Genomic DNA, 16,324 nt, shown 5'->3' on the forward strand with positions numbered 1-16,324 from the left:
GAAGACCTTCCATTCCTACTCTTGTTTTTTTGTTTCCTTCAACCTCTTTCTAATGTTTGATGTTGTTTCCTTTTTATTTGCTGAAGGAAAGAATTTAAAGTTTTTTAGTATTTTGTGTACTAAGGGACTCTGCGACTTGAAAAAACTCTTTCTCTGTCTTAAATGGTTGCTAGGAGACACTGGCTAAACAACTCTAAATCAGTCAACCTGTGGTCTCATGTCCCCTTGGAAGCAGAGGGTGAGTGTGTGTCCTTGCGCAGCAGAGAAAATACTAGAGCGAGCTGAACTACTCAGAGACAAGATCTCCTAGTTCTTAGCCAAGGGTGAGAGAGAACAGAATAATAAGGATGATTTTCTGAAGAAGGAACTTCTGAGATGAGTTAGAACATTGGGATTTGATACAGACCTTAAGATGAGACTTGTTATGGAAAAAAAAAAAAAGAAATTGCTTTCTATAAAGCCATGCAAAAGTTTTGGAAGGGGATGGGTGAAGTTTTTGGTTTAGAGCATCTTAGCAAGATGCTTTTCAGTCCAACTTGTAGTCCTGCGAAGGAAGGGATGCCTCTTTATTACTTGGTAATTCAGTAGACAAGCTCTCCTCAATTTCCCTATTTTAAGTCCACTGGAAGTTTGTTCATCTTTCACCCTTAGACAAATAAACCAGCTATTTTCTGGGGCTTGGGGTATGGGTTCTCTTCTAGTGCCCCGCGGTTCTAGGGCTAAGCTCCAGTAGCTCCTTATCCCCATGGTGTGATTTCGGAGCAGTGAGAGGACTGTGCTGCTACTCATTCTTTTGTGCTCACTCGTTCTGTCTATGCCTGGATTTCCTCAGCCATAGATTCATTTCCTTGCCTCTTAAAAGATGGTGACATGTTAAGCACATACTGTTTGGAAGGAGGGAAGGAAAGAAGGAAGGAAGGGGAAAAAAGAAGGAAGGAGAGAAGGAAGGAGGGAGGGAGGGAAGGATGGGGGAAATAAGAACCCAGGTAAGAGGTAATACTCAATCTTATCAGCAAATGCCTTAGAGGAATTAGTTGCTACAATCTGTGCAGGGGCCTCAGCAAGATGGACAAAATCTGAGATAAGGGTTGAGACCCTGGGAGGGGAATAGGTTACTTACTTCAGCAATTTTGCCAGAGGTCAATGAAGCCAGACCTCCAAGGCCCACAGGAAGTCTGAGAGGCCAAAAGGGGAATTAAGATACGAACCCTGGAGGCCAGTTTGGGCTGATCGCTTACTCAGGCACAGAATTCGTGCTCTGTAGCTCTGATCTCCATAGATACAGTCTACCCCTAGTTACTAATGTTTTTAACTCTATGATTTTTCAGTAGTTCGGACTCTTGAATAGCATCTTTTCTAAAACTACACCATTAAGAGCAACCCCACTGCTGTACAATAGTAATGACCAACAGAGCAGTTTTCTCAATTGTCTTGGTATAAAGGGTGACTGCTTTGTCTTTCTAGCACTTTTGGTGACAGTTCATCGAAGCCTGCCTGGGCTCGCTGACCCCCACTGACCTCAGCAGCAGGACTTTCTGGCCCTCAGCCCCAGGCAGTCTCCTTACAGCTCTGCCGGCTTAGGTAGCAGCGTGTAGCGCTGTGCTTCGGCCTTGGGAGGGAGCTGGGTTTTGGCTGTGATGATGCACTGTCTAACGTTTTAACTTCAGTGGGTCACGTCTCCAATCTGAGACTGAGTTTCTCCATTGATACAAGGAGAATTCATTCTTTTTATTAAGCAGTAGCTTGCTAAGGACCGAGCTGCCCTGGGCACTGTGGGTCTAGATAACCTGAACTCCCTTTCTGATCTATAATCCTCGGCTTTATTTTTCAGTCCAGGGCAGGGCTCGTCACTGAGTCGTTTGCTGCTGCTGATCACAACGTGGGCTCTGTATCCAGCCAAAAGCTTCTTTATTCCATGATGAGTATTGGAGGCTCTACATCCAGCTCTCTCAAAGGCTGGATTTCTCTCTGTTTAGTTTCCAATCACCCCATGATCGTTACTACTGCATCTTGCTTATTAGCTGCTGTTGGAAACTTTTTTCTTGCTAGTTTTTTTGTTTATTTGATTTTTTTCCTGCTTGAAAAAAGCACTTTGGCCTCTGGCCCAGAGTTCTTGAGATTTGCATCCTGCTTTTCCTGTAGAGATTGGTCAGAGTCTCCATCCCTGAATGACCATCCTTCCAGCAACCCACCCAGTCTGACTTCCATGCAGCAGAGTTGCTCCACTGGCCTCACGTGGTGCTGGCTTTCTCTCAACGGAATGATTCTCCCACATCCTAATCCCAGTTCTGACAGGAGTCTGATTAAATACACCAACCAAAAAACAGAAAATGCTTATGGCAAATCTTCAGGCAATTTCAGCATCCTTGGGTTGGCTTGTTTTTGCTGCTTATCTAAAGAGAAATGCCAAGCCACAAGCACTCTCTCGTCTGGCTGGTAACAAACCAAAAGGGAACAGAGCTCCACATTTCTGTTGTTGCATCATCCGCTTTTCTCTGTTTTCTTTTCTCTTTGATTCTGTGTCAAATATCTGTCTGTGCATAGCCTTCTTGCCTCCTAAGCATTGTCACTCTTTGGAGCTTTGGTTTTAGAAACATGCACACATATATATGCAATTAAATGTAGGCTTTGACTTTTCGCCTGGGAAACTGGAAGGATAAGGTGAGCTAAGCTTTTAATTACAAGTACCCATTCTGGGAGGCAGGGAGTGTGAGCTTCCGACAGCTACTGCTGCTCAGCCTAATCCCATCTTTCAGGGAAGAAAAGAAAAAACCCGCAAGTATCTATGTACAAAAATGTTGACTTAATATATTCGACACGTTTGGTTTTCATATTTGCTGAAGTCAACTCTGCTTGAAAACCAGAGGAAAAACAGATTGTTGTTGTTAAGGTGAAAGGCTTAATGTACCTATGATTCCTTGATTCCTCTTAGATGATTGCATAGTCCTATTTTTTGTTTAAGGTTGTCTCATGATACATGGAAACACTAGTATTTTATGCTTTTATAACTGCTTTTACCCCAAATCCCATATCTCTTTACAAATACTAATTACTGCGATCTAATGTCATTGGAAATTGTTAAATATGCTCCAAAGAGGTTAAATACTTTAAATCCCGATTTACAAATTAAAACCTAGAATGTGGAAAAAGCTAAGCTGCATTGGGGGATTTAAATAGGGTTCTGGTTGAAACAAGTAGAAATGACAGCTGTCAGCCCAGTCCCCTAGTCCTTGAACTCATTTGCTATCCTACACTTCTTGAATTATTATATGTGTCGGAAGACAGGTTGCCATTGTGAATTCAGACACTGAAGATCTCTTTTCCTCCAAATAATGTATAATACCTAAAAATATCATTGCAGAGTGGTGGCATCATTCCAGGTCAAACTTTAACATATTTCTTTCTTATGGAAGTCATTTTTTCATATCAGGAATTGTAAATAGTAAAGTTATTTCTTCCTTCTTTAGCAGTTTCTAGATGTTTACCAATTTGATTCAGGTTTGTAAGTTAAAAAAATAAAGATACACCACATGTAAGTATAGGCATGTCTATATGTCTAGGTATGTATAGGCACATGTATGTATCACAAGTATGTACATATGTCATATAAATATATACATGCACACAAAATAAGACAAACAAAAATTATCCCCATTTACAATCTCGCTGTGAGGAACAAGGAGATGAGCATCTCAGCTGTTACACAGCTATGTGTCAGTATATTTCTAACATCGCCTTCCTATTTCTTAAGACTTGTCTGTTTTTAGAGTTTTGGTGAAGCAAGAGGATATGCCATCCACACACATGCGCTAATAGTCTGTAACTTCATCTCAATGTTACCTTATTATATTTCCTCTGAAAAAGTATTGAGCAAGAAGTGCTTCAGAGGCCCCATTATAAGTAGGTACACATAGGCCAGAAAGGGTGTCTAAAGAATGAGGCTGATCTTAAAATAGGTAATAAGTGGCAAGAATTTTATTGGGACTTTCATAGGCAAGATGTAAATAGATTTGACATTAGGAAATATCAGAGTAGTACTTGGAGAGTGAGAGTAAGAATATAAAATATGGTCTATTGTGTATAGGTAGAGAAATTAGAAGACTGCCGCTGGTACCATTTAATTTTTACTGAGATTGCAAAGAAACTTTTCCAGTACAACAGGGCAGTGTTCTCTTCTCCTGACTTGTATCCTAGAGCATTAGATCCTTTGTGTCTGAATCTAAGGGACATGTTTTCTTCCCTGGCTGTGAATCAAACAGTATTTTTGATGACTCTTTTGGAAGTGGGTGACATTAAGTACAAGAAGTTTGGTTGGTGAGTGGGTGAGAGGCCGGTAAAACATTTCATTTAGCTGCAAGAATGTTCTTCATGCTTGTCAAATAACTGGAGCAATTTGTTTCCTGTTCACAAGCATTCATTTATTAGAATTTATTTTACTAATTTTCAGGTCCTCCCCAGTATCTTTCCAGCATGAAGTGTTAATTGTAAACTTTCTACCAACAGTTTTCCCTCAGAATTTACTTCCGGTTAAAAGTTGACCTTAGATTTTATGGTCTCAGATTCTGCATGAGGGATGACTTTCTTTAAACTGAACTGATTCCTGCCCTAGTCCAATGTTAGAGAAATTCCAAAAGGTTTGCTACAGTTCTACACGTGCTTTTGTCACCTGTTTTCAGGTATAAATATCCCCAAACCTGAGGACTGCAGGGTTCAGGTTTCCTGGATTCTGTCCGATAATTGGATGATTTGGACATAGGTTATGAGTGAGGATTAACTATGAATTTGAGTTTGAGCTATGCATGACTGATGTCTGTATTTATATATTCCTATCTATATATTTTTCCTTATTCTTTAAGTTAATAGACATAAAACATATTCAAGAGTTCCTGGTCCAATGTAAATACTTAATAACTGTTAGCTGTCACTGCTTTGTTGTTAGTGTTGTCACACTTGTCACTGTGTTGTAGTTTTTGAATAACATGATAACCTTCCCCAGGGAAGCATGAGCCACGGTCTGAAGGGAACTTGCATGATTAGCCACTCTTGGGTTGGTGTATTTCACGGTAACAGACATCCTGTCTAACTCTCCCCCAGACAGCAGTGCTTCATCTCACTTCAAGGACTGGCATCTTCTACTCTAGAAGGTTCCTCCATGATTGACAGCTCTCTTTCTGGTGCTGCCTCCTGGGAAGGAGCTGCAGGCCTTTCAGAATGTGAGCCAATATGTAGGACCCTCTGTTGATCTTTGAACAAGCACTAGCTGTGCAGGGTGAGTTTTCAGTCTGGCCAGGTTTTAGCAGGATTCAGAGAGGAGGCTACTAGGAGCCATCCTGGTGACACTCCCCTGGGGCTTCTCCTGTGCCTTGACAAGGCCCAAAGCTGGCCCTGGAGACAGCGAGACTGCCTCAGAGCTGCAGGTCCACATGAGAGGAGGCCCGTATCTCCAGTGAACCACCGTTCTGATCAGTGCACAGAGAGAGTGAAATGACATCTGGTTCGGAACTAAGCTTTGTCCCAGAATGAACTGAGCCATACTCCATAAGCCCAGGTTTACTGACTTATCACATGTGGCAGTAGCCTCTCCATCTTGTCACTGCCTTTGCAGCATCTTCTCTAATTTTTCTCATCACTGCAGTTTATCTCTCCAGTCTCCAGGCAGGCAGTTTATCCTCACTGCTACCATCATCATTTATCATAAATGTGTGCATTGTTAACAATCAAATTACCTTTGCCAAATTCCTCAAATCTCCACAGATTACCAGTGTGGCATGACTATTTAGGTCACAGTCTTTGGAATCCGTTTGACTCGGCTTTGTGTCCCTTCTCTAACTTGCTGGTAGGCTGACCTTGGGCAGATTATTTAACTCTCTGATTCTTCCTCTCATTGGCCACAAAGTGGTGGTATTAATAATTACTACTTCATGGTGTTTCTGTGAGGACTAAAAACAATGGTGTATGTAAAGAGCTTGGCACATGGTTTGGATGAGGCCTCAGTATATCTTAGCTGTTGCTAATATTTGCTTCCTACTCTTTTCTTCTTCCCTCACTTTCTTCTTCAACCTCTCCTTTCCTCTTCTAGGCTCTTTGGAATGGAATCATACAATAATGGATCACATCTCTGTCCTCCATCTATGGGGTGTGGGATGGCATCAAGGGTAGGAAGAAGTATAAGCACATTGTTATGGGAATTCTGAGTAGGGAGAATTTGATTCTGCCTAGAGAGGGGGATGTCAAAGAGGACTTCACACAGCACATAACATTTGAGCTGCCTCTTGAGTGGCTAAAACTGATTGCTTAATGATAAAGAATAAAGGAAGGAGAGAAAGACAGGAAATGTGATCACAGTCAAATAAATTTGAGCTACCATAACCTGTCAGAAATTAAGAATGAGGTCAGCAAAATGGCAACTATATGCTGGGACTCTTGATATAAGAGAATCGTTCGTTCAGAATAATTGGGTTCAATATTCATTTACTGCTTCTCAATTCTGGCAGAGACCTCAAAGTGAGCAAGCAGAAGGCTAGCAGTTAAATTCTTATTTCTGTTATTGTTTTGAGGCACTTAGAAAATCTGTAATGAGATAGATTTTTCTCTCCAGAAGCACATTTTTCTGAGTCAGAGATAAGGTGGTTTGCACCTGCTTCCAATCCCCCAGCCTCCGAACAAATCCATCCATATCTGATACGTTTGTTGAATCATAAATAAAAATAACAGTGAAAGTATAAACATTTCTCTTTCTGAATATTAATCATGGCTAACCAAAAGTCATTTTGATTTTTTAAAAACATAAGAAAAAATTCCTTCCTGACAATTCAGTTGCTTGTGCTCACACACACAACATTTCAAAGCACATTACAGGAGCCAGAGCAGTTGGTGTGAGACTTAGAGGAGAGATTAGCAGGACTCCATTCCAGGAAAATCGTTATGGTGATCACTTGTGACTTGTCATTACGTATAAATCCTATTGGTCTTCTTGTCTCAGTTTCAGCTTAGACTTAACTTACACTTGAGAAATCACTCTTTTATCTTTCCCTCTTCTAGAATTCACTTTATTCCTCTGACTGGTTGCCAATTTACCCTGACTATCCTATTACCCACCTTCAGGCTCTTTTTCATTCTCTTCCCTGAAACCTCTGTATATAAATTTGTATTTGTATATAAAAAATATAGAGCACATATGCTGTTATGTTGAACCGAATGCTTTCTATATTCAAAGCATAAGCAAGGTACTCGAAACAGACCAGAATGAATAAAATGTCATTGGGGCACTCCTAAAAATGTTTATGTTTTAGAATATTTAGAAATGTTATAATCAATAATGGCAAAGTCCATCCTCCCCCAAATTTGTACTTGGATTTTGGAATGAAACTCTAACCTGGTTATTATTTTAGGAAACTGATGTTGTCCTTTTCCTTTTTTTGAAATGTTCTTGCTCCATCCTACTTATCCATGGGTCCTGCATTTGTGATTCAACCAACTACGGGTAGAAAATATTGGGGGAAAAAATTCCAGGAAGTTCCAAATGGCTATTTACATAGGACTTACATTGTAGATATATAATTATTTACAAAGCATTTACATTGTATTAGGTATTATAAGTAATCCAGAGGTTATTTAAAGTACACAGGAGGATGTGCATAGGTTATATGCAAATAAACCACTGTTTTATACGAGGGATTTAGGCATCCGAGGATTTTGGTATCCACAGGAACCAATCCTAGAACTAATCCGCCATGGATACCAGATGAGGACTGTACTCTAAAAATGATTCCTTTTTTTTTTTTTTTGCTATCATTTGCTAGTTCCTCTCCCATGTAAATAACTATATGACCACCCCATCCCATCTATACATCCATTCCTTAATGGAACTTTGACCTTTTAAGTAGCTCTGTCAGAAAAATCTCCATATTCATTACCAAGATGAGTGTTGGACATATAATTAAATCTCAGGGTCAGTTGAATGAATGAATAAATGAATGAATGAAAATGAGAAGCCAGGAATGCTAGGACCTATGACAAAGTGAAATTACAGTAGATTCTCTTGTTTTATATATATATATGTGTGTGTGTATACATATATATATATATGTTTATATATATGTTTTATATATATATATATATATATTTTTTTTTTTTAAGGGTAGTGTGTGTCTGTGAAAAAACTGTGAAGAAAAGGTATTTTGACTAATGCATTAGTCAGTTTGCCAGTACAGACATAGGAAGAAATCCACAATTTCAGGCCCCAAATCGTTAAACCGCTAATGATCATTGAGTTTACTTTCAAATGGTTATAGAATACAACTTTACATTTGAAACACAACTACCACTCTGCCTTCATCACTCTTTTAAAAAATGTATCTCTTTGAGATGCACCGCCAGCTCTCTTGCTAGCCTCTTTGAAAAAGATCAGATTCTTTCATAAAATTCTGCAACAAAAAGTTTCCTGCACTAGTTTGCCACAGATAGCTACAATTTCACCTTTGGTTAAGGAATTATCCCCTGATCAAAATATTAAGAAGAGTGGCACTTGTTTCAATAACAGCTTAGTCTGAATCTATTCATCATAACCCGGGATCTCCTTCCTACTAAAGGAGACAGGAGACATAAACTTTAGTGGGTTGACATGTGAAAAGATAGATTAGAAGTTATGTTTTTAAGTACAAACAGAACAGCGTATTAGACTTGAAGGCAGGCGTGGATATGGAAGTGCAAACTGAAAGTTGTTTAGAACGGGGGATGGATGGGTTTGGTGACCTGAAGAACGAAGAAGGCATGAAAATGGTGGTTCCAACAGAAGGAGGGAGCTATTAAGACACCCATTTTGTCTAGGGCTGAACATAAACATTTCGGTAAGGTGAATTACACTTGTTCTGTACATATTAATAAGATAAATATGTTCTCACCTGCAAATGATAGTGTGTTGAAAATGAGTAATATCTTCTTCTCGGCAGTAATTTCTACTGATTTACTATTAAGACAGCATTCCTGAGTAAGCATGATTTGTATCCTACATGACAGATAATCTTTCCTTTCTGTCTCTGGGAATATACATAGCACTCTTTACAAGATAGAGTCAAATAGAGCAGGACTGACTTCTGAGATCCTTGAGTTCTCTGCTAATATTTAATGCTGCCCTAATTGGAATAAAATTTGCACTTTTCCTCAATTCAGGTGATTTTTCTTAGTATTTTCTACCCACCTGAAATAAAGAAGCCTCTTAAACTATATTAGAAAGGAAATTTTTACTCTATTATGAAACTTTTACTATAACCTAGATGTTAGAAAAGAAAATGTTACTCTATTATGAAATTTTGCCATAACCTAGATGTCAAATGACAGGTATTTCTTGGCCATCTGCTCTATACCTGGCATTGGCTAAAACCACAAGATCCTGGAGTCTACCACCATTAAGCAGGTCAAAAGTGAAGAGCCGAGAATAGTCTCTTTATCTGATACTACTTAATTATAGGATAACTATGGAAGAGAAGAGATCTAACACAAATGATGTATTAATCTCTTTAAAATACAAATGATAGCCCTTTGGAATGGTGTGATGATTCTTATATGTGGGTCACTTGTGGTGTTTGGTTCTGCAGTCCTATTCCACTTTTGCCCTGAGGGTTTCCTACCATTTTGATGTCTTAAGGTGCACACTGCTTCCAACACAATCAGGCTGTTAGTACCCTGACTTTTCCAGACTTCTCCTCTCTTCTTATCCACCCTCCACTCAGGGTCACTTTACCCCCAACCCCCGAAAAAACGCCCAAACACGTGTTTTCTCCTTGTATTCATTCAGCTCTTTCCTGGCTGATGTCCTCAGGACTCTGTCATTTGGCTAATGGCATCTAAACTCAAAGCCAAGAAGTCAAACAGTTAGAAGTTTCTGTTTCAAATTTTCCTCCATCCCTTTTTCTTCAGATTGGGCTGTACTTTCCTTTTCATTTATTCTAAATTAAACTTTTCTTCAAACGTGGATTTGACAAGAATTCCTCACTTCCTAAATCTACCATTCCCCAAATCCTTAAGCCAAGTGTTACTTGTCAGTTCACTGATTCTGGCTTGAGAGTCGGGAAAAAGAAAAGCTACCCGCCAGATAACTTGCTTGTTCCACTCTCTCACTTTGTGAAAAAAGACAAATCCTGTGCCAGATTTTTTTTTTTTTTAAGGAGTAGAACTGTTGCTCGGGATGAGAGCTTATAAAGAATGTGAATTTAGAAGAATGATCCCACATCAGAAGGTGCCATCAGTACATTTTTGAGTACTTAAAATATATGTGCTAGAACTTTCCCTCATCACAATTCATAATGAAAATGATTTGGTATTAAAGACCAAATCTACGACTCTAGCTAAAATAGATTAGTTATAAAAAATACCAAAACCCCTTAAGGAAACATAGTCTTACCTGCATGAAGTTTCATGGCCAGAATCCCAGGGATAGCCTTAGGTTTATCATTATACTTATCAAATGAGATAACGGCAGTACAGGTTAGAACAGTGCTGGTACATGTGAGTGTCCCTTCTCTACACCCTCAGTTTCCTTTCTCTCTCTCTCTCTATGTATTTATGCTTGTGTGTGTGTGTGTGTGTGTGTATAAATCTACTTAAGTATTTGTACTTCAAGTATCTTAATTATTTGGCTTTGAAATCTGAGGATATTTAATGACCTGCATATGGCATATGATACACCTTTATGAATTTCAGACGTAGAGGTGAGGATCAGTACATTGTAACCTACAGTGGATGATGAAGTAGGTAATGGGGAGCAATTAAGTCTTGTGTGTTCGGGTCCTATAGTGCATGATAATCTCCAGTAACAATTCTGACTTAGAAGCTAGTGGACACAGGCCTTTCCCCTACATGCTTTTGACTTTAGAGGCAAGGATAGCCTCAGATAGAGTTTATGTTGTATAAAACTTGGCAGGTCACCCAGCCCAGCCTTCATTTTGGTAAGCTTCCTTCTAATTTTAAACTGTTCAGAATTGTGTTTCAGTAACTTGCCTTGTACTGTATCTACGGAGTTTCTAATCCAATCCTTACAACTTCTGGGCTAGCTTTTATTTTTGGTTGTTGAATAAACTAGAAGCATGTGAAAGAATTACTTTTGTCTCAGTGTTTTTACAGCATTTCTAAAAAGTGTTTTCATAATACTCTTTACCTTCTTTCTCAACTTCCAGTTTCATGTCTTTGTCTTCAATATCTATTATCTTTCTAAGAGTCTCTTTTATTTTAATTTCTACTTTTGCTTTCGTCAGTTATTTTCCACACTGTAAAGTAAAGCTGGGGTAGAAGGAGCATACTTCTTATTAAATTCATTAAAGAAAAAAAAAGATGAATTAGCTATACTCTTAACAGTCATAATTTAATTTAGAGAATTAAAATAATACTTAATTATTTTACAAATCAAGCTCTAAATAGACTTAAATGTACTTTCTATTCAGATCTAAAATGTGTTATTTCACTAAAATTAGCATTATTATATTACTATGTTTTGAACATGAATAAAGCTTGGATGGATTAAAAAATAAAACACCTCTCAGTGGCCCCACATGCTTTACTACCTCTTACTTCATTAGGACACAATTAACAGGCCTTTTAATAACGTTGACTACGATCACATGCAAGGCTGTAATGAAGTAGTGAGTTTCTCTAACTAGAATAGTTGTAAATGTACATGAATGTAGCTTATTTAAAGTTTTCTGCTGACCACTATCTGACTCACAGACTTTCACAAAACTCTGGCTGCCCTAATGTTAATTCCACGTTTATGTTTTTACTTATAGTTTCACTTATCCATTGTGTTCCTTGGCCAGGCAGTCAGTTTTTTTCAGATTCCATGGCTTATATAAGGTTTAAAAGAATGATTTATATTGAAGTAACATTTACTTAGCAAGTATTTTTCTAGAGCCTATTATACAAAGCACTGTTCTAGACACTGAGAATGAAGAATTACAAAGACAAAGCCCCTGCCCTAATAAGTACTCATTCTACTTAGGAGAGTTTTTGGAATAATAATAATAATTATATAATAATAATAGATAATATTATTATAAGTAAACTATATAGTAAGTAGGATGGTGTAAAGTCCTGCAGAGGTAAAGAAAGCAGTAAAGAGGAATGGGGATTCCGATGGTAGTGGTACTGTGTAGGTGTGTGTATGTACACACGTGTGAATGTACACATGTGTGTGTGAAGTTATTTTTAGTAGAGTCAGCAGAAAAGTTTTCATGATAAGGTAACATTTGAGTAGATACTAAAGAAGCAGTGGAGCAAATGATGAAGCTCTGCAGAAGGATTTTCCATAGAAGAACAACACAGCAAGTGTGAGGGCCCTGAGGAGTGGCTTTGCTTGGTATGTTCAAGAAACAGCAAGGAGGCCAAAGGGGGTAGAACAGAGGTAGGAGATGAGGTCTGAAAGTGACTGGGTGGGGCTGAGGGAAGGAAGATGATGTTCAGACCTCTACGGCCTTTGTAATTTCTTACAGGACTATATGACCTTTCTTTTAATACTGAATTAGGATTTACAATAAATAAAATGCACTGGTTTTACGCTTTTAACTCTGAAAGAGTCTTGACAATTATGTATTTGTATACATCCAAATAACTACCCCCCAGAACAAGACATAGAGCATTTACATCACACCAGAAATTTCCCTTATGAACTTTTCCAGTTTTTCTGTTCTTGAACTTTACGTAAATGGCACCATATAGTATGTACTGCTTTGTGTCTGGTATCTCTTGCTCAACATAATGTCAATGCAATTCATTCTTGCTGTTACATAAATTAATAGTCCTTTTATTTTTATTGTTTTGTAGTATTCTAATATTTGTTTATATTGTTTTTGTATCCATTTTCCTGCTGGGGAAATTTGGGCTATTTCCAATTTGAGTTGTTATAAATAAGGCTGCTATGATGTCTTTTTGAGGACATATGTATTTTTGCTTGCTTGTTTGGTTTTTATTTTTTATTTATCGAGGTAACTGGTTTATAACATTGTGTAAGTTCTGTGTATACAAGATTATATCTCTGTGTCTGTTAACACTACAGCATGTTCACCACTAAAAGCTGAGTTTCAGGTATTTATCTGAAGAATACAAGGACTTACGTTTGTATTTATTTTGAGTATATATGGAGCTGTGGAGCTGGGTTATGGGGAAAATACATGTTCGACTTTATGGTAAACTGCCAAATAGTTCTCCAAAGTGGCTGTATCACTTTATACCCCACCAGCATTGTAGAAGGGTCGTGGTTGCTCTCCACTGATACTGTTAGTATTTTTAAAATTTTACTCATACAAGTGGATATGAGATGGTCTGTCTTTGTTGTTTTAATTTGCAGTTGTCTGTTAGCTAATGATAATGAGCATATTTCCTGTGCTTATTGGCCATTCCTGCATCCCTCTTTGTGATAAGCCGGTTCAAGTGTTTTGTCATTTCATAAATGAGCCGCTTGCCTTTGTATTGTTGATTTGTGGAAGTTCTTCATATATTTTCCTACAAAGGGCTGTTTTCTGACATTTGTGTTGCCAATATTTTTCCCAGTGTTTAGCTTGCCTGTTTTATTTTCTTAATGGAAACTTTTGATGACCAGAAATTTTTACATGCGGAGAAATCCAATTAATCATTTTTTTCTCTTTTCGAATCTGTACTTTATGTGTCCTGTTTAGTACATTTTCACAGGCTCACAAAGCTAGTGTCTATTGTCTTCTATAAGTTTTATATATTAGCTTTTACATTTAGCTTTATTTTATATATGTTACTTTTTGTATATAAAATGAAGTAGAGATTGAGGAGTTCTGTTTTTTTGTTTTGTTTTGTTTTCTCATATAGAGATCCATATGTTAGCGAAAATTTCCTTTCCTCATTGTATTGGTTCAGTGGCTTGGTTGAACATCAATTTACCAAATAAGCCTTATGCTTTAAAAAGATCACTGCTTCCTATATGGGAGGTGCAGGAGAGAAAAGAAGCAGAGTTAACTGTTAAAAGACTGTTGAAATAATCTAAGTGAGAGGCTTGAACATCAGTGGCAGCAGGTCTAATCCTGGACACGTTCTGAAGATAATCCCAGAAGCTTTGCTGATACATTGGATATGGTTTGTGAGAGAGAAGGTGACGTCAAGGAAGGCTCCAAGTTTTCTGGCTTGAATAACTAGTAGGAAGATGGAGACACAGAGTTGCTATTTTACTGAAACGAGGAAGATTCTGAGCAAAGAGCTTTGAATGGCAGTATCTGGAGGTATGCATATGTCTACTTGGTCTCTAAGTGGAGATGCTCACAGATGTGAACAATAGTCATTACAGTTACTTTTTCTTTTGGATGCCATTTGTGATTTGGTCATTAGGTAATTTTTTTTAACATTTCCTCAGAGATCTATATAGAAATCTAGATTCCTATATCCAACTGCCTACTAGGCGTTTTTATCTGGAAAGTACTCAAGTACCTCAAGACCACTATATTTAAAACAAGACATAACAACTCACCCTACCCTTGCTCTCCACAAGTCTCTTCATGGCTGGATGATGTTCAGGTCAAACAAAAACTACGGAGTCATTCCAGATGCTTCCCTCTCTCTTAGTATTATAGCTAAGTCATCATTTACCAAGCCCTTGCAAACTATATATTAAATATATGCACAAAAAATGACCTTTCATTTGTATCTTCTTCTTCTTTTTTATCATTTTTTCTTTTCTTTTTTTTTTGAGGGGGATGTAATTATGTTTGTTTGTTTGTTTGTTTGTTTATTTATTTATTCATTCTTAGAGAAGGTACTGGGGACTGAACCCAGGACCTCATGCATGCTAAGCATGTGCTCTAATGCTTGAGCTATATCCTCTGCCCTCATTTATATCTTCGTATAAGTCTTGCCTAAAAACTTTTGAAACCATGTCATAAAAATTCCTTCAAATTTCTACCCCTTGGTTTTTACTCACTAAGAAAATCTGGCTCCATTGGAGTATAGTGGATGCAGTACACATTGGGTGGTCTGAGTTAGACTCAGGTCTTGGTTAGAATCATTGTTTTATGTCTTCTTAGCTGTATGACTTCAGGCAAATTAGAAACCATCTCTGTAAAATGAAGGTAACATTGGTGGTGACCTCATAGGATCGTTGGGTAGATTAGTTAATAAGTGTAAAGAGCTTAGTTCCTGGCACAGGGCACTCAGAGATGTTAGCTCTTTAGCTCTTCTTATTTTTATTATTTCTTACAATGAAACACCACCACCTCCCCTCAGATTCAACTTCATCGTCTCCCACTTGGGATGCTCATTGCACTATCTTGCCAGTTGGCCTCCCTGAAATCAAGTGGCAGACTCTGTTGGTGATTTCTCTTTCTGTAAAATGAGAACCTGCTCAGTTTATTCTACTCACTAAAAATCCTGCAGTGACTCCAACATTATCTATATGATAAATTCCAGTACACAGAGTGTGGTATTGGTAACATCTTGCTATCCCTCTCTCTCCCAGGTCCACACTTCATCCCCTTCCAGTCTCATTTCCTATTGCTTCCTCCCATGGTGTGCTCAAGTCACACTCTGTTTAGTTTCCATTCAAGTACTTACAAGTGCCTGATGCCTCTCCATTCTCCTTGTCCCAACAAACTATGGTTTCTTCTGCAAGAGTCTGTAGCCTTTCTCTTTGTATAACAAACCAAACTTGCACACACTTCCCTTCATGTGTCCCTTCTTTGTAGCCTGCATATGACTCTACCACAGTGTACCAAGATGAAGTCTATCTTAAGGGCTGGCACCAGTGTTTGTTTTAGCACATGACCCTTATTTGGAAAAAAGAATGAATAAGCTGCCCTCCATAGAAGGAGCAACACTGAGTGTCTAGATGTCAACAGGAACCCGAGCAACAAAGAACACGTAAAGCTTCTCGGTTGAGTTGTTTTGTTTTATTTTTTTTTAAATTGGGTCCAGAGGAAAAAGGAGCCAGTGTGAGATTAGGCACTCTATGGGTGATGATTCAGTAGCCTGGCATTTTTGTCGGGGAGGCTGAAGGACATTTAAGAACAGATCTGCTAAATGTGCAATTTGAAATTGTTTGTGTTTCTTGAACCTCTCCCTTGCCTCCTTCCTATGTCTTCAAGAAAGTTTGCTACCTGCTATCTTGTATATGTGTATGTGTGTGGGGATGGATGGCAGTTCAGGAACAATCAAGGAAGGGCTGATTTTCACCACAGAGACAATCAGTATAAATTAGAGACAGCATATACAGAAATAGAAGCTCAGTTGCAGAGGAAGGGCATGCTGGGGGAAGCTGCAGGCTCACGTTATTTAGTGTTCAGGGATATGAAGGCTGTCGCTGACTGCCAAGTTACAGGGG

General features: G+C 38.3%; 1 protein-coding gene across 1 annotated transcript in view; it reads left to right on the plus strand.

Moving 5' to 3' along the window:
* Window positions 1–218: 218 nt before the first annotated feature.
* Window positions 219–16,324, plus strand: part of LSAMP (limbic system associated membrane protein) — a 736,440-nt gene continuing 720,334 nt past the window's right edge. The window contains exon 1 of the mRNA XM_072964767.1: window positions 219–238. The gene's annotated coding sequence lies outside the window, so the exon portion shown is untranslated. The remainder of the gene's footprint in view (window positions 239–16,324) is intronic.

The sequence above is a fragment of the Vicugna pacos genome, chromosome 1, assembly GCF_048564905.1.
Source record: "Vicugna pacos chromosome 1, VicPac4, whole genome shotgun sequence".
Taxonomy (NCBI): domain Eukaryota; kingdom Metazoa; phylum Chordata; class Mammalia; order Artiodactyla; family Camelidae; genus Vicugna; species Vicugna pacos.